The sequence below is a fragment of the Macaca fascicularis genome, chromosome 9, assembly GCF_037993035.2.
Source record: "Macaca fascicularis isolate 582-1 chromosome 9, T2T-MFA8v1.1".
Taxonomy (NCBI): Eukaryota; Metazoa; Chordata; class Mammalia; order Primates; family Cercopithecidae; genus Macaca; species Macaca fascicularis.
Window position 1 is genome coordinate 93,572,172 of NC_088383.1, and position 25,809 is coordinate 93,597,980.

General features: G+C 36.0%; 1 long non-coding RNA gene across 2 annotated transcripts; it reads left to right on the forward strand.

The window, feature by feature from the left end:
• Positions 1 to 1,896: 1,896 nt before the first annotated feature.
• Positions 1,897 to 25,575, forward strand: LOC135964967 (uncharacterized). 2 transcript variants are annotated; one of them, XR_010577702.1, is made up of 3 exons: positions 1,897 to 2,160; positions 23,939 to 24,077; positions 25,053 to 25,575. It is a non-coding gene; the product is annotated as an uncharacterized lncRNA (long non-coding RNA). The 2 variants fall into 2 exon arrangements; XR_010577703.1 differs by lacking the exon at positions 1,897 to 2,160 and adding an exon at positions 4,831 to 4,953.
• The last annotated feature ends 234 nt before the right edge of the window (positions 25,576 to 25,809 follow it).

The window sequence follows — 25,809 nt, forward strand, 5'->3', positions numbered from 1 at the left end:
GTGTCCTTAAGTTTAAGTGAGTCTCTCTTACAGGCAGCATATTGATGAACCTTATTATTATTATTATGTATTTAGTCAATTACTTTGTGTCTTTTGATTGGAGAATATAACTTATTTACATTTAAAGTAGTTATTGATAAAGACATATTATTTCAATTTCGTTGTTTTCAGTTTTATAGTTCCTTTGTTCCTTTCTTCCTATCTTGTCTTTCTGTGTTACTTGATTTTTTTTATAATAATATGTTTGTATTCCTTTTTTTTATCCTTTGTGTATCTATGAGAGGCTTTTGTCTTGGTGGCTATGTTGAGGCTTACATAAATTGTTTCACACTTAAAACATTCTATTTCAAGTTGAAAACAACTCAACTTCAATCACATGCAAAACTCCACTTTTACTCCTCCCCCACATTTTATGCTACTGATATCACAGTTTACATCATTTTATAATGTGTATCTATTAATTATTATAGCTATAGTTATTTTTAATACTTTTGTCTTTGAATTTTTATACTAATGTAAACAGTTATTTATATATTACCCTTACAGAACTAGAGTAATCTGAATTTGAGTATACATTTACCTTTGCTAATGAGTTTTATGCTTACATATGTTTTCATGTTGTTGCTTGGCATTTTTTTATTTCACCTCAAAGAGGTTCCTTTAGCATTTCTGTAATGGAGGTCTCCTTGTGGTGAACTACCTCAGATTATGTTTCTCTAGGAATGTCTTTATCTACATTTTTGAAGGACAGCTCTGTGAGATGTAGTATTCTTAGCTGTCAGTTCTTTCTCTCTCAGTTCTTAAATACCTCCTCTCATTTCTCTTTGGCTTGCAAGGCTCCTGCTGAGAAGTCTACTGATAACTTCATAGAGCTTTCCTTGCATGTGACAAATCTCTTTCCTCTTGCAGCTTTCAAGATCCTCTTTTTTTTGACAAATGAATATAACGTGTTCAGGATATTCTCGCTTGAGTTTATCATGCTTCAGATCTTTTGAGCTTCATGAAACTCGATGTCTGTATCACTCTCAAAATTTAGAAAGGTTTAACCCAGTATTTCATTAAATAACTTTTTTTTTTTTTTCCTTTTTCTCTCTTCTATTCTGGGACTCCTCTTATTTGTATATTCATATGCTTCATGGTGTCCCATGGGTTCCTTATGTTTTCTTCTTTCTAATTTTCTTTTTGTTCCTTTTGTTGGCTAATTTCAAATGATGGTTTGTTATCCACAAAGACCTGCATTCATGTTTGTGCATTTGAAGGGAAATAACATTCCTTTCAATCTTTAAATACTGCTTTTGGAAGGTAAAGACTTTATTCTGTCATGTTTCTAGAATACTGGGATTGCCTTTGGTACTGTCATTGAGTAGTGTTAGAATCAGGTCACATGGCTGCTGCTGGGTTCAGAGCAGGTTCTGCGGTTGTCACTACTGTTACTGGGGGCCTAAGTGGGAGTGAATCCTCTCTGGACTGAGTGAACTAAACTGCTTATAGGACCTTGGTCAGTAGGGCTGGTCCTGGAACGAGGGTATGCAGACAGATGGACCGTTACTAGGTGTGCACACAGGTGTGTCTTCCTGCAGGTACTTTGTGAGAGTTTATGTTGTGTCACTCAGTGGATCCCTGGGTAGGCAGTATTTGCTGTAGTATGGCTGAGAGGGGCTGGAACAAAGTTACAGGGTTGCTTCAGGGTGCACAGCTGGGACAAAGGTCTGCAGGCCTGTTTTCTAGAGCACTGGACAAATGTGTCTCCTGGAATGTACCCGTACAAGCAGGACTGCTCTCAGACCACATCTAAGAGGGGCTGGAATCATTCATGTGGATATTTTAGGATCTGCTCTGAGCCAAGATTAGCAAGTTATGCCTCAGGGACTCAAACAAGAGTATCTTTCTCCTGGACCCTTTGTGGGCAGGACTGCTCTCAAACTTCAGCTAAAAGTGGCATGAGTCAAGTTGCCTTTTCAGGGTCCTCAACTGGTACTGACATCAGCAGCTCTGTCACCTGAGGCAGAAATGAGAGTGACTCCTCCCAGGTTTCTTTGTAGATAGTTCTGGTAACAAGACCAAGACAAAACCTGGCTGTAACTATGTTCACAGTGGGATGGGGCCATTTCTGGATCTGGAGCTAATACCGCAGTTGGTGATCCTGCCACCTGGGCACAGGTCTGTCTTCTCAAAAGATCCCTTCTAGGGGTATGTGTGTGGGTGTGTGGGTGTCTGTGTAAATTTTTTCATAGGGACAGGGTCTCACTATGTTGCCCAGGCTGGTCTTGAACACCTGAGCTCAAGCAATCCTCCTGCTTCAGCTTTCCAAAGTGTTAGAATTATAGGCATGATCCACTGTGCCCAGCCCCTTCTAGGTCTTGAGCTCCACCAGGTTTGTATAACCTTCTAGCTGAATCCCCAAACTCCACAAAACATGTGTGTCTATAAATAGCTGCAAAATTATTGCTGCAGGGATGGATTGTGATCAAGGAACCTCCTATTCCACCATCTTGTTTACATCCTTATCAAAATTAGAATTTGTGATAGTTTAATTCAGGTGAAGAAGATACAATAACTTTCTGCACTGTATAGTATTATCAGCCTTTCAGCTCAAGGGACTGTTTGGATGCACTGCTACCAGAAATATTTTTAATTCCAAAATTGCAATCAAGTTTTCAACTGCCAGAAAGAAATGTACTGAAACAGAAAAGGATGATAGCTCCATTTACTATTACAGATGTTATTAAATATCTGAATGGCTGGCACGTTGAAGGGTACAAGTAATAATAATGCAGAAGTCATTATTTATTTTGGTAGTGCAATATTTTTTCTTGTGAAGAAGGTTTCTTATAAGGATATTGTAAACAAAATCTTATCCATATGAGACTCCAGAAACAATAGCAAATATTTGTGGAGACTCTCATATTGAGCTAGAAGTTAATGAGAAAATTTGTATTGCTTTTGGTGAAGATAATAAAATTGTGGTGAATGTTTATGTAAACAGGTAGACATGTTCATTCACAATTGAAACAAAGCATGATTCATTCTACGGAAGGTGTTGGTTGTCCTGCCCATATCTTACATAGTGTGACTCAAAGAACATCTGATGTCCTTTTAATTGACATTGACATTATTATCATAAAATTTTTCTCCTCCTTCAGGAATTATGATTAAAACTTAGCAAAGTGCCGGGCGTGGTGGCTCACGCCTGTAATCCCAGCACTTTGGGAGGCCGAGGCGGGCAGATCACAAGGTCAGGAGATCGAGACCACGGTGAAACCCCGTTTCTACTAAAAATACAAAAAATTAGCCGGGCGCAGTGGCGGGCGCCTGTAGTCCCAGCTACTCGGGAGGCTGAGGCAGGAGAATGGCGTGAACCCGGGAGGCGGAGCTTGCAGTGAGCCGAGATTGCGCCACTGCACTCCAGCCTGGGCGACAGAGCGAGACTCTGTCTCAAAAAAAAAAAAAAAAAAAAAAAAAAACTTAGCAAAGTATTTTTGTGTTTGTGTTGCCATTCAATATTTTTCAGTTTCTTTCATTAAAAATCCATTTGCTCTCTGTAACAAATATAGTTGAGAGACACTTGAGTTTATTTGAAATACTGTAGTTTTATCAAAATTGCACATGATAATTCCATTTGATAACATGCTGGAAGGAAGAGTATTTAATTCTATGTGTCGTGTAAAAGAATATAGGGATAAAAATTGATAATAGTGTTCTTTTTTGTTGGTGGACACCATTTAATAAGGTCATTGATCAACAGATGCACTATAATTCCACTGAATGGAAAAACAAATTATGTCATGAAAGGTGGTATTATATGTATTAATACATCAAATTTATAGAGCAATTTTCAGTGTTATTAACTTTAAACCAAGATATATTCAGTATATTGGCTCATAATGCTAATACTGACATATCTCCTTATTGATAAATACTTAATGGGCAATGGGATAAAATAAATTGAATGTGACTACTGTAGAAGATACGTTACAATGTAAATGGAACACATGTAACTGCATAAAATTTTATAAGCAAATTTTGAAATCTAAGGAACTATTAAGGAGAGAGAAATCAACAAATGAAGGAAGATGTATGTAATTTAGAGACATATTTCGCATTAATAATTTTTAGTAGAGGTGTGGCTCATAGAATATTTTAATTTTATCACATTTAGCATATGTACAGACAATTACGAATAATTTAATTGGGTATCCTGTACTATTGCTAAATTTGGCAACCCTCTTTTTAAGGGTGTTTTTAAAGGTAAAATAATAGTTGAAATGCTCCAAGTTTTAAGAAAAATTACCCATTAAATAAAAAGCCTACTTTTAATGTCAAGAAAAGGTTTATCTCTGCTGGATGGGGCCAAATGGGTATTATCCCTTGAGACTTCTTCAGGGAATATCTTGATTATGAGAAGATGCTTTGAGAGAGAATTCAACCTTGACAATTTTCCCTATGAGAACAAGTCAAACGAATAGGTTATCAATGCCTTCCAAGCCACAGGTACCCTTAGAAAAAAGTCCTTCTTCTGAGAAATTCCTTACCTAGACAAGAGGTCAAAGAACAGGTAGATGGGTGATTAATGATACACTATCTTTTCCATACCTCTATAATACACAATAAATTGGTTTCCTTTTCACTGATAATTTGCATCCTAATTACACGATGTAAGTGGGGAAAATAAAAAAATGGAATAATCTGTAACATACTTAGCATAATTCAAAACCAATTTACAACACCTAGAAAAATAATCTCTGATCAGGCACAGATTTTCTGTAGATTATTTATTCTTATAATTTCAAAATGGTCTACACTAAGATTCCACTTGTTTGTTAATCTTGCAGGTGTTATAAAATATATTCAGTGGGCCATGTGTGGTGACTCACACCTGTAATCCCAGCACTTTGGGAGGCCGAGACAGGTGGATCACGAGGTCAGGAGATCGAGACCATCCTGGCTAACACGGTGAAATCCAGCAATGTTGCTACTAGGCATATGAAATAAGGAACTCATCCAAAAGCTGTGCCAAATCTGCCCTGGATCAAGTTGAGTTGTAGTTAACTTCTTACAATGGGGAAAAAATTAGAACAAAATTTATCTTTCTTAATTAGATTAAATTCAAAGAGTAAAATATTCCTGTATCTTGTCTGCCTCGACTGCGGAGCTGTAACACTGCCATCATCGTTCCAGCTCTCCCCGAGCCTCACTAGCATCTGGTAACTGCCATCATCGTTACAGCTCTCCCTGAGCCTCACTAGCATCTGGTAACTGCTCACAGTGGTGTTGCTTTCTTGCTTACAAATATGTCAAAGTACTTAGAAATTTCTAGGATTTTCCCCAGTGAAGAATGCTTCATGCTGAGTTCCTCATTACGATTGGCTACTAATGCCTGGGTTTCTGGCATGGCTCGTTTCTCTTCATGAACATTTGAAGAGATAATGGTTTAGGAAACTGATGAAGTAACCATTTTTTAAATCCCTGCCACAGAATTCACTAGGCTCCTAGTGAATGATTTTTACCTTTAATTTGTATGTCTGTATCTTTCCCCATAAGACAATAAATCATTGTGTATTATCTGCGGCAAATTCTAGGCTCATTTGAGTTTTACCTTTAGTCACAGTTCATCTGCTCCTTAATCCTGATCTTTTAATACTTTTTTTACCCAACATTATTATCCATCTTTTCTCTAAAGTCTACCTATCAGCATACTCAATATGGTCATTTTCTTGTCTCTTCTTTCTACGTTTGCTTTCTGCATCAACTTGGTCTTAAGCTTTGAACAGATGTTCCTCCATCCTTAGGGTCTTCTGTTATTCAAGATGAGGACTCTTCTCCTTTTCATTATGTCCAATAGAACCCTCATCATCCTATTTCTCATCTAATGCACAAGTGAAGATAGCCCCTGCCCAGTCCCTCTTCAAAAAAATGAGAATCTTGGGACTTTAATTATTGAACTGTGGTCAAACCATCAGTACCCAACATCATGCTATGGCTATGCCAACATTTACTATATATTTTTTTGAGACAGAGTCTCACTCTGTCACCCAGGCTGGAGTGCAGTGGTGCAATCTCAGCTCACTGCAACCTCTGCCTCCTGGGTTCAAGAGATTCTCCTGCCTTAGCCTCCCGAGTAGCTGGGATTACAGGCACCTGCTACCACACCGGACTAATTTTTGTATTTTTAGTAGAGACAGGGTTTTACCATGTTGGCCAGGCTGGTCTCTTCCTCCTGACCTCAGGTGATCTGCCAACCTCAGCCTCCCAAAGTTCTGGGATTACAGGTGTGAGCCACCACATCCGGCCACCAACATTCACTATTAACCACAGTTGGATAGGTTTGGAGATTTTTTTTTTTTTTAAATAGCACTTGTGATTATCAACTAGATCTTATCTGCTCAAATAACTGATATGTATATATTAAAGAATGAGCAGGTAAAGTGCTACCAAACAAAACCACTATGAAGGCCGCCTCTAGTGACAATAATTGAATAGCAGAGGTTCTAATCAAAGAAACCCTTTAGACATACATTTCTGGCCAGTGATCAACTGATAAACTAGTTTGTGTCTATAAGAGAAAATAAGATACTTGATATTTCTAGTCTTTTTAACAGGATTCATATTTTTTCAGTTATCTAACACATGACCCCCGACAGAGCATAGTAAACTAGTAAACTGGCATCTGTTTCTCACACACTATTTTTATGCTGTGTGCTGTCAGACCAATCCTGCGAAGAGTTGGTTCAACTTCAGCCTGTAGAAATGTTCTATACAAAACACACTTTCTTGACCTGTAAAATTTTAAAAATTATTTTACAACACTTAAGTTTGGGGGAATTTTTAATGCAATGTTTTAAATTGGAAAAATTGGAATATCTGAAACATTGTGTCTCTCTCCTATATGTCATTATTTCTATTCCATAGTCCTCAGTACTCCCTGCTGTTCTACCTATATCAAAGCATAGAGTCTATTGTGACATTGTCCTTATTTTTGTCAACTCTTTCTATCAGATGTGAGAAAACACAATAAAAATCTCTTGATATAGTTTGGATATTTTCCCCTGCCAAATATCATGTTGAAATGCCACCCCCAGTGTTGGAGGAGGGGCCTAGTGGGAGGTGTTTGAATCCCAGGGGTGGATCCCATATAAATGACTTGGTGCCCTCCCTGTGGTAATAAATTCTTGCTCAATTAGTTCACACAAAAGCTGATTGTTTCAAAGAGTGTGGCACTTCCCACTTTTCTTGCTCCCTCCCGCATGACTTGTCAGCTCCCTTTTGCCTTCTATCCTGATTGGAAGCTTCCTGAGGTCCTCACCAGAAGCAGATGCTGGAACCTTTCTTCTTATAGAACCTGCAGAACTGTGATCCAAATAAACCTCTTTTTAAAATAAATTGTCCACCTTCAACTATTCCTTTATAACAAATGCAAAATGGACTAACACATCTATTTATAAAAATCAGTAAAACACATATTTCTCTTATAGAAGCTCCACTTCCTTAATAGACAAAACAAAGTAATCTGTCAAAGGAATGCACCTGGCTTGCTGCATTCATGCTACCCATCTAGCCACTGGTGGTATTCTCATTATTAGAGTTTGCTATAAACCACAGGTCTGTAAACTATGGCTTATTGTCCAAATCCAGCCCACAAACTGTTTTTCTAAATAAAGTGTTACAGGGACACAATCATGCTCATGCACTTACATATTGCTGATTTCACACCCAATGTTAAGTTGGAATGGGTACAACAAAATCATATAATCCCCAAAGACCCTTAATAATGAGCCCTTTACAGAACTGTACAGATCCCTGATGTAGATGATACAAAGGAGGAAGTTGGCATCCTCAACTTCACAGAAGTCAGAAGTCAATATTAGCTAAACAGTTTGGGAAGAAATTCATAGAGAATATATTGTTGAACTAGGTGCTGAACACATTTTAAGAAAATTTTACAAAGCAAATATTGTAAATTTTTTCAATGTTCCTAGGTTTGAAAGTACCTATAAAAAAACTTTCACCTCAAAACAAAGAAAAATTAATAATGATAATTATATCTTTGTGAAAATTTACAGAGCAAGATGACATTGGTAAGATAAAGAACACAGAAGTTAGAAAAAAGTGAATATTCAGTCTAAAGAATTTTTACATTTTTACTTTTCTATTTCCCAATAGAATGTGAATTCACATACTTTGACATCTAGAGTTGATTGAAAATAAGATACTGTCTCAGTGTCCAAATAAGATAATGGCAAAGATGTGAATATAGACTGTGTACACATATTATTGTCAAAAATAAAACATTTTCTCTTCTTGAGAGGAAACTTTAAAAACATAAAGAAATGAAGAAATAAATTTATTTTCATGAGATTTCTGATAATTTCAGAATGTTGTCATGATTAAGTTAGAAAATTTAGCGAAAGATAAATTACAATTGTGGGAAAAGCCCTTAAGAGCACTGGCCACAGGCAAAATACCCATATAATATTACACCTATGAAATTTATGTAGAAACAACTAAGTGGTAGAATAAAACAGTTTCTTTGTTTTCTAACTATGAAGAATAGTTTTTTTCAAGGAAAACAAATCACTTTTAGACAGAATTACATGATGATTTAGTTTATACATTTTATAGCACTGAATTTCAAAAATATACCTCAGTCTATTTCCTAAGAGACTATCCATTCTAAAAGATCTAAGCAGTTATGATTCTTCCAAATGAAGTGAAACAGCAGTAAATGAATTTTTTGAGTCAAGCTCATGGCAAATGGTGCAGAAATCGATACAAGATGACGCTTGTATAGCCATTTATGACCTTGCATGACATTAAATTAATTCAACCACATAATAATATTGTCTATGACTTGATGGAAGAGCAAAATAACAGGAACTTGTTAACTGAGAGAGTGAGGAAGGCAAAGAATAAGTACATGTCAAGCTGGCAAGCTGCTATTCTACACTGGACCTTGTCATTGAAGAGATGGTTGAGGGAAAAATGCTTCTTAGGAAATGACTGAAACCTATGAATGTCAGGGTGGTTTGGCTTTCTTATGCTTGCAGTTCTTCTCTTCTGATCTGCCACTCTTTTCCTTCAGAAGTATAGGAACAATAGAACTTGGAATTACTAACAGAAGAATTTAGTACTGAAATTTAATAAGTAAATAAAAGATACCACTCCTCTGTCTGTTTAGGGAATAAGAAAGCACCAAGGAGCAGCATTGTATTAAATGTGGTTAGGTCATGGAGGGTTTCCTGGATGAAGAGACATCCTTCCTAGTCCTGAAAAATGAGTAAGAGTCATTTAGTTGAGATGGCATTAAGAATGATGGAGGAAGGAGGGGAATGTTGCAACAACAGAGCAACAAAAAGGGTGAAAAAAATAACATTATCATTCACTTAGTCACCAAGCCTGAAAATGAAGTCATTTTCGCCAAGTTTTCCCCATTATGCTCTACATATTTCAAGTTCACTTATATATATAAACTATTTTAATTATATATATTCAAAAGAGAGTATCTGGACCTTGTCTCAAGAACCTGCCAGAGGCCGGGTGCGGTGGCTCAAGCCTGTAATCCCAGCCCTTTGGGAGGCCGAGACGGGCGGATCACGAGGTCAAGAGATTGAGACCATCCTGGCTAACACGGTGAAACCCCGTCTCTACTAAAAAATACAAAAAATTAGCCGGGCGCAGTGGCGGGCGCCTGTAGTCCCAGCTACTCGGGAGGCTGAAGCAGGAGAATGGCGTGAACCCGGGAGGCGGAGCTTGCAGTGAGCCGAGATGCGCCACTGCACTCCAGCCTGGGCGACAGAGCGAGACTCCGCCAAAAAAAAAAAAAAAAAAAAAAAAAAAAAAAAAAAAAGAACCTGCCAGAGAGCTTAGAACAATTCTTAGAACTGAGTATTTAAAATATATAATTTAGGCTGGGCACAGTTACTCATACCTGTAATCCTAGTACTTTAAGAGGCCAAGGCAGGAGCAGCATCACTGAGCTAGGTGCTGAACATATTTTAAGAAAATTTTACAAAACAAATATTGGTCCAGAGCAGCCTGGGCAACATTGTGGGAACCCATCTTTATTAAAAAAAAAAAAAAAAAATTAGCCGAAAGTGATGGCACACACCTTAGTCACAGCTACTTGGGAGGCTGAAGTGGAAGGATCCCTTGAGCCTGGGAGGTCGAGGCTGCAGTGAGCCATGATCACGCGACTGCACTCCAGCTTGGGTGATGGAGTGAGAATCTGCCTCAAAAAACAAACAAAACGTGTGCGTGTGTGTGTGTACATAAATAATTGCTTGTGCTATTAAATATTTTTAGGTTTTCACGTAATTTTTCTTGCCTTATTTGCTGCACTCAATTTCTAACTAGTTCTGCCTACTGTTTCTTTCATCTAAATTGTGAATAACATTATGTCATTTCTGTGTTTACAAGTTTTCAATGATTAAGTTTTAATGACTCTCAAATATTGCTGTGAGCATATAAAAATAGTATAACACACTAGAAAAGTAACTTTATACTAAAGGATAAGAGTTTTCTTTCATTAACTCTAATTCAAATATAAAAAAAATAAATTAAGGCCAAAAAGTTGTTTGTCAAAACATAATTTACATGCCTAAAAATTCAAATAATCCAAGCATATAACAATAAGTAAATGCTATTTGCATTTTGGCATTTTCTTTCAGCAGAATGTTAGTAAAAAAAAAAAACATTAAAAACGACAGTTATCAATACCATATAGTAATGTGAAATGTTCATATCAATTCCTATCAATTAAAAGTTAAAAAATGAGAATTTAGATTTTTGTAAACAACAGTGTACAGATTTAAAATTTTGCCTATTTCACAAATAAAGTTGTTTACATATATCCACATTTATGTATATATGATTATTCATGTGTATAGAAAAATGTGGAAAAGAAAACAACGGACACTTTTAACAGTACTTTCTTCTGATTTGAGAAATTTGGAGAAGAGTATTTCAATCATCTTATTGAGTTAAGGCAACTTTAAATAAAAATGAACAAGAATTTCAATTATAATTTAAAAATTAACGTTTCAAGACGTATATACATGTTGAAAATACTGAAAACAGGCCAGGCACAGTGGTCCACACCTGTAATCCCAGTTTACATTGGGAGGCTGAGGTGGGAGGATCACTTGAGGCCAGGAGTTGGAGACCAGCCTGGGCAACATGGTGACACCCCATTTCTATGTTTTTAAATAAAAATAAGAAAAAGAAATAGAATAAAAATAAAATATTGAAAACAGACACTTCAAAATAGGAAAAATCTTTAGGTCATGATTGTATATACAGTGTCAAAAATTTTCTTCCATTTTTTATTTACTCCAATAAGCATTATTACTTTTAAAAGCAAAAAATTATCAACATATATATTTTTCTTTTTTCCTTGAGACAGAGTCTCACACTGTCACCTGGGTTGTAGTGCAGTGGCGCAATCTTGGACACTGCAACCTCTGCCTGCCAGGTTCAAGTAGATGGAGTTTCACTATGTTGGCCAGGCTGGTCTCGAACTCCTGACCTCGTGATCCACCTGCCTCGGTCTCCCAAAGTACTGGGATTACAGGTGTGAGCCACCGCGCCCTGCCAACATATATTTTTTTCATGAGCAATGTGAGCCACCATTTGGTGTACACATTATTTACGTATTTATTTTTTTCCTCATTTAGTATTTTCTAGGCAGTAGAGAATGCTCCTAAATCCAATGGCATTGTTTTGAGTGACCTGCTCTCACCAGAGTTAATCCAAAGGCCTACCTTTGATAAACTCAGTAAATAGCTCACATAATTCTTGTATGCAACAAACATACTTTCTTGCTTATCAATTCTATTTATTTATTCTTCAAATTCTGCAAAAAAAGCAAACATTTTAAAATCTTTATATCTTTGCCATGATAATCTTGCCCTTGCTCTGTTCACTTCCACAATATTTCCAGAGTAGTAGAAAATGTCATTCAGCAGTAAAGCTCCAACTGTCATAAACACTCAGCTTTCAGGGCTCACTGTTTATGAAACAGGAGGAGTTTATTGCCTTATACATTGTCTCCAGTTGTGGGATTATTGCTTAGAGCATTGACCTGTTTGAAGATGAGAGTTGTGGCTCTTCAGAACCGCAGGTGGGTACTTTTCTTAACAACAAAAGGAGATTCATAACACGAAAAGTGAATAAAAGTCTATGCAAAGATATTAACTTAGTTTTATTACTAGCCTTAGAGAAAATGTTTTTTATTGAAATACTAAGTATGAGATGTAATAAGAAAACACATTTAAATACAAGGGTAAAGAATTTATAACTATTTTAAAGGAATACATATGAAAAATACACTTTTAAACTTTTCCAACATATTTGTACTTAAATATATTTTTATTTTATATTGAGATTCCTTGGTTGTTTGGAAGCTACTGTATCTCTACGTTTTCAAGGAATTTCAATACACGTGCAAGTGCGTTTTTCCTCTGGTTGATTTTATAAAACAATGTCCCTGGTTCAAATAAGGTGATCATGATATTATTTATTACTGACAAAATGTAGAGTTTTTGTTTGCTTATAATTTTACTTAAGAAGTTATTTTATTATTTTACTTAATATTTTAGTCAAATCCATAGAGACACATACTTAAGAAATTTAAAATCGGATGTTTCATCATTATTTGCATTGACTAAGAATTGTTTAGGAAGGGAGTTTGTTTTTGTTTTGTTTTCAAGTATTTGTAGGTTTCGATTCTACTTCTGTTATTACTTTTTAAATATTTTTTATATTAGGTATAAAGAGTTTATTAATCTTTCATATTATTTTTACTGTTGAAAACATAAAATAATTTAGTACTAATCTTATTCAGAATACCTACTATCTCTCTAATTTTAGGGGTCTGTTTGATCTATCAAAAGCTGAGAAATAAAATTTATAGTGTTATATTATATTGATGTTTTTCTCTACTTTTCTCACATATTTTGAAATACTACTATTTGTTAACTCATCCATTTATTTCTTGAGTCAACAACTTTTTATTAAACATAGAATTACACCTAGGTTTATTTGGGGATCTGGAGGAAAAGCTGGGAATGGAACCAACTCAAATTCCTGGTTCACAGAACATTTACTTTACTGGAAGAACAAGGGAAAATAAATTAAGAAATAAAATGTAAACTGTAGTATTTTAAAATTAACAAACACCCTATGGAGAAAAATAAAGTATAGAATGAAGAAAAACATAAGAAATTGAGTGCTGCTATTTAAAATCAGATGATCAGGGAAAAAAGCAAAAACTCAGATATTTTAATAGATTCTTGAAGAAGGCAAGGAAGCGGAATTCAGAAATCTTAATCACAAAATTCAAATCAAAAGGAAAACAATGGCAACTGTCTTCTCCCCACCATCCCCCATAAAAGTTTATACACAGAGTGTTAACGAAACAACAAAAATGTGGCTAGAGCCTAGTTATAAAAGTGAACAGTGGCAGAAGATGCTATAAGACAGGGATTATGGAAGGTTTAGGGATGAAAAGAAAGGCAGCTATTCCTCATACCCTGGCTGTACAATCACGGCAGGCACCCGGTGTTTTTTAAAAAAATCCTCTATCTACCAGAATCTCTGGCTAGTAAATTATTGATTTCCCCTTCTTTTTTCGATCTTTTCCACTTTTTTGTTTGTTTGATATTGTTTTCCTTCAAATCTGCAAGACACTTCTAATATTCAGCCAATGGTGGAACCACTAATGTATGCCAAATTGGGCTAAAAGCTGGTGGTTTGACTCAAATTCCATATTTAAAAAAAGGAGAGAGAGATAGAACTCCAGACATTCTCACTATCCTGTGCACAGGGAATCACGTCTCCCACACACCTGGCAGAAGAAGAAAGTTCTATTTAAAACAACAAAACAAAAAGCCTTAGACTCAGGAAAATCAGACACAGCTAAAGGCAAGACATGTAATCAAAATATGGAGACTGAGTGAAAATCTGAATTCTAAATAGTGAGATGACTCATCTCCAAGAACACATGTATCTAGGTTTATAACTCTGCTCCAGACTCACAGCTCCTTCCTCAGAAGCAGAAGATAAGATTCCCTTGTAGGAAAATGGTTCTAAAAAAAGATATAAAAATCAGATAAAGTCTCGTATAGGGAGGGAGGCAACCTCCAATGATATAGACTAGTAAGATCACCCCAAACAAAGCCTACCAGTTGGCCAAATATGTATGCCAATTTAAATTAATGTATTGCGAGACTCGCTGTTAAATAGAAACAGAAAATTATAGATCTTAAAATCATTGGTAGTGATAACATAAAAAATAGAGTCCAAAATAAAAATCTTTAAAGGGAATCATAGCCTAGTTAATACAGGCAATACAAAGAGTAAGTACAATATTATTAACCTATAACTCATTGTGCTGTTGAGATAGAAAATATTGCACCATAGGAAGTGGAGAGAATAGAAAATAGCGAAATTATATATATTTATATGTTTAACTTTTAACTGAAATAAAAGTTGCAATAACAGATCTAAATATATAACTTTGAAAAATCTCAAAAAATCTCAAAAAAATTGGGCCGGGCGCGGTGGCTCAGGCCTGTAATCCCAGCACTTTGGGAGGCCGAGGAGGGCAGATCACGAAGTCTGGAGATCGAGACTATCCTGGCTAACACAGTGAAACCCCGTCTCTACTAAAAATACAAAAAAAATTAACCGGGCGTGGTGGGGGGCGCCTGTAGTCCCAGCTACTCGGGAGGCTGAGGCAGGAGAATGGCGTGAACCCAGGAGGCAGAGCTTGCAGCGAGCAGAGATTGTGCCACTGCACTCCAGCCTGGGCAACAGAGCAAGACTCCATCTCAAAAAAAAAAAGAAAGAAAGAAAGAAAGAAAAATCTCAAAAAATTAACAACAAAAAACCTAACTAATAAATGGGCAAATAAAGAAATATTTTTCCAAAAACTATATACAAGTGGCAGAAAGCACATTAAAAGACACTCAACATCACTAATCAATAGCAAAATACAAATCAAAACCATACCGAGACCATTTCACACCCATTCAAATGTCAATCATTAATCTAAAAAAAAAAAAAATGATTGGAGGCTGAGCACAGTGGCGCATGCCTATAATCCTAGCACTTTGGGAGGCCAAGGCTGGCAGATCACTTGAATCTAGGAGTTTGTGACCAGCCTGGGCAACATAGTGAAACCCACTCTCTACAAAAAAGAAAAAAAAAAAAAAAAAAGAAAAATTAGCCAGGCGTTGTGGCACATGCCTATAGTCCTAGCTACTCAAGAGGTTGAGGTGGGAGGATCACTTGAGCCCTGGCTACAGAGGTTGCAGTGAGCTGAGATCACACCACTGCACCCCAGCCTGGGTGATAGAAGGATACCATCTCTCAAAGAACAACAACAACAACAACAAAAGATTGGCATGGATGCCGAGGAATTGAAATCCTTGTGCATTGCTGCTGAGAATGTAAAATAGTACAGTCACCTTGTAATAAATGCAACAAATGATGTTGTAATTCCTCAAAAACTCAAAAGTTTACCATATGATTCAGCAATTCCACTTCTGGGCATACACCCTAAAAAATTGAAAGCTAGAACTTGAATGGATTTTTGTATACTCATGGTCATTATAGCATAATTCACAATAGACAAAAGGTAATAGCAACCCACATGTCCATGGATGAATAAACAAAATGTGGGATAAACATAAAATAGAATATTATTAAGCCTTAAAAAGGAAGGGAATGCTGATGCATGCTACAATATGGATGAACCTTGAAAACGTTATGCTGAGTGTAATAAGTCAGTCACAACAGGACAAATATTATGTGATCCCACTTACATGAGGTACCTAGAGTACATAGGTACGAATTCATGGAGACAGAAAGTAGAATAGTGGTTGCCATGGTTGGGGTGAGGGGAATGGGAAGTTATTGTTTAATGCATAGGGCATTTCAGTTTGGGAAAATAATGTTCTGGAAATGCATGATGGTGATGGATGCACTACAGCGTGAATGTATTTACACTGAATCATACATATAAAATAGTTAAAAGGGAAAATGTTACATTTATATATTTTATGACAATAACAAAAATAAGATAAGCATAAGAGAAATGAGATAATAAATTTAGAATATTATTTCAGGAGATCTAATCTCCAATAAATAAAAGTTTGAGAAGAAAAAAAAATTGAGGAAGAGGAAATATTTGCCAACTCATTCTGTAAGGTCAATATTACCTTTATTCTAAAGCTGAGGGGTAAAATCATGCAAAATAAAAACTAGAGAAAAATATTTTTCATGAGCATACTTATGAATATCTTGAGCAAAATAGGTTTTTTGTTTGTCTGTTTTTTTGAGATGGAGTCTTGCTCAATTGCCCAGGCTGGAGTACAGTGGTGTGATCTCAGCTCACCGCAACCTCTGCCTCCCAGGTTCAAGCAATTCTCCTGGCTCAGCCTCCCAAGTAGCTGGGATTTCCCACCACCACACCCAGCTAAATTTTTTATTTTTAATAGAGACAATGCTTCACCATATTGGTCAGGCTGCTCTCCAACTCCTGACCTCAGATGATCTACCCACCTCGGCCTCCCAAAGTGCTGGAATTACAGGCATGAGCCACTGCACCCAGCCACAAAATAGCTTTTAGATCCATCAATATACTAAAAAAAAAAAATTACACACCATGACCAAGTGTCATTTATACCAGAAATTTAAGATTATTATAACATCATTTTACTTCTCATGTATTACTCAAAAAAAAAAAAAAACCACAAAAATTCGTTAGTTAATGCATTATATTAGAATAAAGAACAAAAAGCACAAGATCCACAAAGTCATCTCTATAAATACAGAGAAAACATTCAACAGATTCCAACATCTAATCATGATAAACGCTTTTGGTAAAATAGGAATAAAAAGAAACATCTTCAACCTATTAAAATGCATCTACATAAAACCTATAGCTTAAAAATATCATACATAGAATAAAAGACAATGTTTTTGCCCTGAGATCAAGAACCAGACAAGTACATCATTCTCACTACTTCCATTTAATACTGTACTATAAGTTCTAGCCAGTACAACAAAGCAAGAAATAAAAAGTAAATTCCTCCAGATTAAAAGGGAAGAAGGAAACATTTTTATATTGGCAGAAGACATGATTCCTCATGTAGAAAATCCTCAGGAATTTACAAAATAACTACTAGAATTAATAAAAAAAAAAGTAACAGATTTTCAAGATGTAACATCGATACACCAAAAGCAGCTGTATTTCTATATACTAGAAACAAAATTTCAGAAATTAAAATTAAGAAAACAATACAATGTACAACATCATTAAAAAGAGTAGAATACTTTGTAATACATGTAACAAAAGTAGTGAAAAATCTGTATACTGAAAACTATAAAATATTGCTGACATAAATTAAATATTAAAATAAATGGTGGACATTTCATATTCATGGACAGAGAAATAATCCATATTGTTAAGATGTTAATTCTCCCCAAATGGATCTACAGTTTCAATCCTTATGAAAATCCCAGATTTTTGGCAGAAATTCATAAGCTGATCCTAAACTTGATATGGAAAAGGAAAAAACCTTAAATGAACAAAGTAATTTTGAAGCAAAAGAGAAAAGCTGGAGGATTTATCATAATCAATTTTATAATACCCTATGAAGCTGTAGTATTTGAGAGTGTGTGCAGTATTGTTACAAAAATAAACATATAGATCGATGGAACGGAATAGAGTACCAAAATAAATCCTTAAATGAAAGGTCAATTGGTTTTCAACAAAAGTGCCAAGGTAATTAAATGGGAAAAGGATAACATTTTCAACAATTGCTACTGAGACAACTGAATATCCACATACAAAACGATGAATTTATTTTAGACCCACACTTCATACCACATAAGAAACTAATCTCAAAATATATAATAGACTTAAAAATAAGTACAAAATGTGAAAAAAAAAAACTTATCAAAGAAAACATCAGGAAAACATTGTATAATTTTTCTTTTTTTCTTTCAAGGCAGTGTCTCACTTTGTCTGCCAGGCTGTGATAATGCCAGCCTCAACCTCATAGGCTCAAGTGACCCTCCCAACTTTAGCTCAGCTAACTTTTAACTTTTTGTTGCCCAGGCTGGTCCCCAACTTTGTTGGGCCAGGCTGGCCCTCACTTTGTTGCCCAGGCTGGTCGCCAACTTCCACCCTCAAGCAATCCTTCCACCTCAGCCTCCCAAAGTGCTGGGATTACAGGGGTGAGCCACCACACCCATCAAATTTTATAATTTTGTATTAGGCAAAGAGCTCTCAAATACAACATCAAAGCATGATGTATTAAATAAAAATTGATGTTAAGCATCATCAAAATTTACAACTTTTGCTCTTCATTAAGAAAATGAAAAGACAAGCTACAGCTGAGAGAATGTATTTGCCAATCATACATCTTAATAAGGACTTAAATCCAGACTCTATAAAAAAACTCTTACAACTTGATAATAATAATGGCCAAAATATTTTAATAGATACATTATGAGATATGACAAGCACCACAGGAGAAAATGCTCAACAGAAGTAGTTATCAAGAAATGCAAATTAAAACTATAAGATACCTCTACATGCACACTAGCATAGTTAAAATTGAAAAAGCCTTCCGGTGTAAGTATTGGCAAAGCTGTGAGAAATTGAGACCCTTATGCATTGCTTGTGGGAAAGTAAAGTGGTATAGTTACTTTGAAAAGCAGTTTGGTAGTTTCTTAAAAATTTAAACCTACATTTACCATATTACCTGGCAGTTCCACTCCTAGTTATCTGCCTAAGGAAAAAAAAAATGTATGTTCACGCAGAGTCATGTATATAAACATTTGAGGAAGCGAAATTCATACAATCAGTCTAAATTCCCATCAACTGATGAGTGGATAAACAAAACATCTTAATACAATGGAATCGTGTTAAGCAATAAAAAGGAACAAATTACTAATACACACTACAACACAAATTAACATCAAAGAAATGATGACTAAAAAAGATCATATACCACGCAAAGAACCAGGAATCAGCATATCATTGGACTTCTCTAAGGCAATACTGAAGCTAGAAGAAACTGGGATACTGCTTTGAAGATTTTGAGAGAAAGTAAAGATACCTTACAAATAAAATATCAAAAAATATTTATTTCTCATATACCCTTCCCAGCAACGTTCTAGAAATAACTCTACTCCAGACCAAGGCAGAGAATAGGACATTGTATCATCACAGATGAGAGGTTAACGGAATCTCCAAGATTACTGGTGAAGTGACATCCAAGTGTGATTTATGAGAGATAATACCATGAGATAATACTGCAGTCCAAAGAAGGCGTATGAAGGAATCAAAGGGGTGTAAGTCCAGAAAAATTAAAGAAAGAAGGAAGGAGGGAGGAATAGAAAACACAGAAATGGGGAAGACAAAAAGGCAGGCAGGAAGAAAAAGGACAAAATAATTTTTTGAATGTACTTTAGAGAAAATTAACAATTCCAGAGGCTATTTTTAGAATTAGAACATTAAAAAAAAACAGAAAATGAGGAAATGAGGCAATTATTAACTTCAAGACAACTAAAAATTACAGAAAAGGGAATATACTAATGGTACATTTTATGGTTTAAATGTGAATACAAATTACATATCATAATAACAATCTCTATACATACTACTCTAAGCAAATAGTATGTTATATGGGGGAAAAGTGGAGGACATAAAGTGTTAGAATATTGGAAGAGGAACGTATTTGAGTTACATAGTTCTCATCCAGTGAAAGATATCAATATGTAATATCTAAAACAAAAAGGACAAAAAAAGTTATTTAGAAAGATGGATGTTGATGTTAAAGAAAACAGATTAAAAAAAACTGAGTGGTTATTTCTAGGAAGAGGGAATTAAAGTTGGAGATGGGTGAGACATAAGACTGTTGGTTTAAGTCTTCAGTGTAAACTATGACTTTTCAAACTACATGTATACATGACTTTCATAAAATGTGAAAACTGAAAAAAGACAATAACTTAGGTTAGAAATTTCAGGAAAAAAATACAGTATATACATCTTCTATATCTCTACAGTGTAGGAAAAAAACAAGGATGAAACTATAAAATTAGGTTTCTTTTGCAGTTGTAGGAGTGATAGGAGACTTCAACATATTTGGGACATAACAAAATATAGTCAAGACCTCAGCAAATTACGGATAAGCTTGCTGTTAAAAAATAAAAATAAAAATAAACTCAGCAAAGACAAAATTAATCATATAGATTATCCCCACTACACACCCCCTTCACAGAACTACATAGGAGAAAGAAAATTCTATAAAAATAAAGTGAATAGAAATTAGATGTTGAAGTTGTGGGAAGAGGGGAGGCAGAAATAAAAAAGTAATAATAATATGAAAAAAAATGACTTCTATAAGAAAGAGTTATCCTGAACAGGCAAGTTTGAAAACTTTTGGTTCCACTGTAGACATTATTTATTTCCTTTCATTTAATACTCATAAGGGTATAGAGAAAAACTGAGTACTTTTTGGTTACACAGAGCCACCAACATACCCTATCTGAATTCATAGCTGGGAAGAAAGGAAAAACTGGAAGAACAATAGAGTATGTTTACAGGTGCCTCAGTTACTGACCACAGGTTCTTAGGCTCCTGTGCAATAGAAATTGACACAAAGCCAAGCAAGTTTCCCAGACAAAGCCCTTATTTGTGGTTTATGCTCCAATACCAGGGAGCCAAGCTAGGCGCATGAGTTCTTCAGCCAGTTCACTAAGGGTAGGCCTTTGCTATGTTTTTAGGAAAGGTGACATGAATATGCATGAGGTATGTGACAATCTTTACATGTGCAGGGTGGAGCTCAGGGCACACAAGCACAGTGAGAAATCATGTTAGTACATACACTACATGATCACAAAATGGCAGATAAGCCTCTCCCTGGGTGTGGATTTTAGTATTATAATGAGGCAAAGTGAAAAGATAGATCATTCTTCTGCTCTTGTGTGCATGTGGGCAATAGGGTCAACTCCTTTGAGCAATGGTTGTGGTGGGATGCTGCTTTTTAACTCCCTTAATATTTATGGTAGGGTGCTGCTTATCTTAGTTTCTTCAATGTCTTGTGATCATCAGGAATGGCTCCTGTAGAGGTGGTAGTGTAAGCTGTGATAATTGGTGGGTATGGAAAAAATGCATATGTGAGGGTGAAAGGGCCAGGTCTGGCAAGTGCTGAGTCCCATCCCTACTCTACCTCAACTTCTCAACCCATCAATTATGTTAAGGGCAGAATATTAAAGTAATAGAATGGGAGAGGGTACCTAATTGAAAAGAAATGAAGAGGGCTACAAAAGTGGAGAGGCAAATCTCGTTACTTTCATGAAAGTTCAATTCTTTGACCTCAGTTTCAGACATTGTAGACAAAGAAGATAAATGCCATTTTTGGGGGGAGTTATGTAAGACAGATTCATTTATGTGTTCTCTTCACTTTTCCTCAAGAAAACCTAAGGAAGTTTCTGGGAGTGACGCAAGTATTTGTTACTGAAACTCCAGGAGTTTGGTCTAGGTCCTGTTGCTTACTGCACAGAAAGCCAATTACCAAGACAACAAGTATTGCCAGGGAAGAAGTCTTTTTATTTGGGTGACACCAACCAGCAGAAAGGAAAATAAGTCTCAAATTCATCTCCCAGACTAGCTAAAATTGAGAGGTTTATATAGTGGGGAAAAGAAGAGCTATGTGGGGGAAGGGATAGCTACCTATAGAAAGGAATTAGGAAGTGATAAGGAAGCAAATGAGTGAGCTGGCGTCTCATTGTCTGGATATTGTGATCTGGTCAGTTTCCTGAGGAAGGAACTCAGATGATACAAATGTAAATTTCAAGTCTTAAGACTAGGAGGATCAATTTCTATTTTTTCAAAAATCCATAAATATTTATATGTGACAATTGGGTTGGTTTCATATTGAGAATAAGGTTAAGTTTAATATCCCATTGAGGTCTCACATTGCCTGTGGATTTCCCTATATCAACTGAGACAATAACAGTGTCCCCCATAACTCACCTAAAGAATTTATAAGTGGGCCAGACACAGTGACTTCTGCCTGTAATCCTAGCACTTTGGGAGGTCAAAGTAGGAGGAAAACTTGTGGCCAGGAGTTAGAAACTGGCCTGGGCAGCAGAGCAAGACCCTGTCTCTACAAAACTAATACAAAATTTAGCTGGGCATGGTGACACATACCTGTAGTCCTAGCTGATCCAGAGGCTGAGGTGGGAGGATCATTTGAACCCAGGAGTTTGAGGCCACAGTGAGCCATGATTGTGCAATGCACTCTAGCATGGGTAACAGAGCTGGACCCTGTTTCAAAATAAATAAATAAACAAAAATAAAATTTAAAGATTTATGAGAGTATGTCTATATACTATTAAGATATAATAGCAAACCAGAAAGCAGTCTCATACTTAACACATCTGATTTCTATGTCATGTGTGTGTAACACATTTTTGTTACATAGCTAGATATGTAGATATGGAAACTAAGGTGAGTTCCATATATCCAGACATTTTTCATCGTGAAAAAACATTGGAGAGTCATTATCTGATGTTTCTGTTATTTCTGAAATACATAATATAAAAGCAAAGAGTTGCAATATGATCATTTTATAAAAGAAAATACATGGACTTAGATGTGCCTACTTGGACCCAAGGTACACATATTTGAGTCTAAATAGAATATTGATATTAAATCTGAGACCTTGGCTGGTTTTTCATTTACTTCTGAGAATGAACAACTTAAGGCAAGGTGGGAGTGTGAGCACATGACAGATACCTGCCATTTCAAGAAGCAGTTACTATCTTAAGTATTTACTTCCTTGTAATGGAAGGATCTAATACTGGTCTCTGTTTGTTTATGTGTTTATTTTTAGGTGTTTTTATTACACAAAACAAAAACAGAAAAACAGTAACAAATGATTGGTTAGGCCTTTCAAAACAAAGAAGTATATGTGCTACAGTATATTTAGACCTATTATTCTTAATCTTCTAAGTGGAACATAAAATCTTAATGTCTAATACAAAAATACTAAGAATATGTAAGTTCTTAATAAGTACTTGATTGACTGAAGCCCTGAAATAGACTCCTGGGAATTTTACTAATGGCCAATAAGGAGGAACTGTTAGAATATAAATTCCTGGTAAAGCAAACAAAAATAAGTTATTGCCTTAAGGGACTAGAGAGGGTACAGAAGTAACTTTTTGTCCTTTTGTTTGCATATTTGCATATAAAGGGTTCTCATCTATTAATTCCATTCTGAAAGATAAACAGTACACCAGCTCTCCTTAGCATTCTGTATATAAGAAACTTCAGACTAGGCTGAGTGTGGTGCCTCATACCTATAATCCCAGCACTTTGGAAGGCTGAGATAAGCAGATAACTTGAGCCCAAGAGTTTGATACCAGTCTGGGCAACATGGAGAAAACTCATCTCTACAAAGAATACACAAATTAACTGGGTGTGGTGGTGTGCACCTGTAGTCCCAGCTGCTCAGGAGCCTGAGGTGGAAGGATCACTTGAGCCTGGAAAGTGGAGCCTGCAGTGAGCTATGATCATACCACTGCACTCTGGGATCGATTACAGAATGAGACCATGTCTCAAAATAAATAAATAAATAAAATAAAAAAGAATAAAATAAAATAAGGTAAGGTTTAGCAGTTTAGGTAAAATATATTTTATGTGGGGAAGTTAAATAATCTACCCCAAATCATAAAACTACAAAATAGCAAATATGAAATGTAAAACTAAATTATTAACTCCAAACCCAGGGCCCTCCCTCAAAATTCTGGCTAGAAATGGCAATGCTTAGATGAATAACTTCTGTTTCCTCTTGAAACATTAATATTCCAGCATGCCTGGAGTGGGAGGAATATTATACTGTACTTATTTCTGTTCCTTCAGCAGTGAAGGCCACTGGAATACGTTCATTACACTCAAGCAAAGACCTGGGGAACTGACGGAATTACCTCTGTTGACCCAGAAGAGCACCCAAAGCACCAGTGTGCAGAAATCAGAGACCTCAAGCTAAAAATCATAAAAGGTAAGTGTTTATAATTAACCTTCCATGAATATCCTCTTTATAGTCCTGCCTATGACTGCTGTTCTTATCTTCATTCTGTTCCTCACTATAAGATATCTTTGCCAAAGATTCCTTAATCCTGAACACCCATGGGATTATCTACTCCCTTAAATGACTTCTAAAATTTAGCTGTCCTCCTCTATACAAGATTTAGTTTCCCTCACAAGGGTGAAAGAGTTCTGGCCACAACATTGTTTTCAGAATAATTAGTCTACTTTTTTCTTTTGTCTCTGGCACTAAATGTTCCCTTTTAGCTCCTCTTTGTATAGTACTTATATTTGGTCCATGCATACTTAACCTCCTTATAAAATTTGTTTCTTCTTGCCTAAAGGCCATCAAACTCCAAATGGTCATGCAAATGGAGCCTTAGATGATGACTCCCTTATTATCAGGGACACTTACAGGTCTCTGAATGATATCTGACTGCCGTTTTCCCAAAGCAATGCTCCCTGTCAGTATGATGCAATTAGAACGGTCATTGTCCCTATCCTAAGAGCTAGATGTACCTCTTCAGATGGGAGATTGATAGTGGCAGAAGACGGACAAATTCATAGGCAGACAGAGATGGATTCCCAGTGAAACCTGACCTTCAAGCCAAAGACAGTTTAAATCCTGAAAACTGAGCTGCCAGTTCCAGATAGAGTCCATGACCAGAATGAGAACTTCTATTCCCATCTTAGCCACTTTCAATTGATTCCTTCTGAATGATGCCTTTTAACCAATCGAAAAGTGATTTTTTCCAAGACCATACATGGATGAATCAGTTCACATTCACCTCTTCTAAGCCCATAAAAACCCTGGACTCAGTCTCACAGGCAGCTACCCGCTTTCTGTTCCCCTTGTGTGGCTGACAGCTTTCTTTCTGTAGCTCAATAAAATTCTACTCGGCCATACTCACTCTCAGGTGTCTGCATGTCTTATTCTTCTTGGTTACAGGACAAGAACCTGGAACTCATTGAACTGTGGAAACAAAAGACCTGTAATGCTCCTGCTTGCTGAGCTGCAAGCAGTGGGAATAAAAGAGCTGTAACATTCTCTCCTGCTTGCTAAACAATAGGAGAGAAGCCACTGGCACCACTCCCTCCTACCCTCTGAACTATAGAAGAGAAAAAGTTGTAACACCAAGATTGGGTAAATGTGACTTTCGGGAAAATTTGAAAGTGCATGCTTCACAGAAGGAACGGGGAGCTGGTCTATATGTCTCACTATAACAAGACTAAAATTTTGCAAATAAATTGTTCCTGCCATAATTTAACCTTGGTAGAAATGAAGAAATTGGAGAGAGAAAAAAATGGATTCTAGGTTTTGACCATTGTTTTTGAATTTTTATTATTTGCCTACAATTTAGGCTAAATGCTGAACTATTTGCTGTCTAAAAGATATCTCTAAAAAAGAGCTGGGTTTTAATTTTCTTCATGCTCTTTAATAACTGGCATACAAATCCTCTTTTGATTGTAATCCTTGTGTACATTATATTTCTACCATTCAAATTATTAATAGTATGTATCTCTCATTGTTTTACTTCTTCTAAGAAAACTGAAGTCATGATATTCTGAAGACAAGAGGTGATTCAATAGCCGTGAATCTTCTTCATTTGGAACCTCACTGGGCCTAATCTGTTTCCCATCGCCAATGCACTTCTGCTAAACCTATATCCTATCTAGTACTCTCCCTAAAGGCTCAGAGACCATAA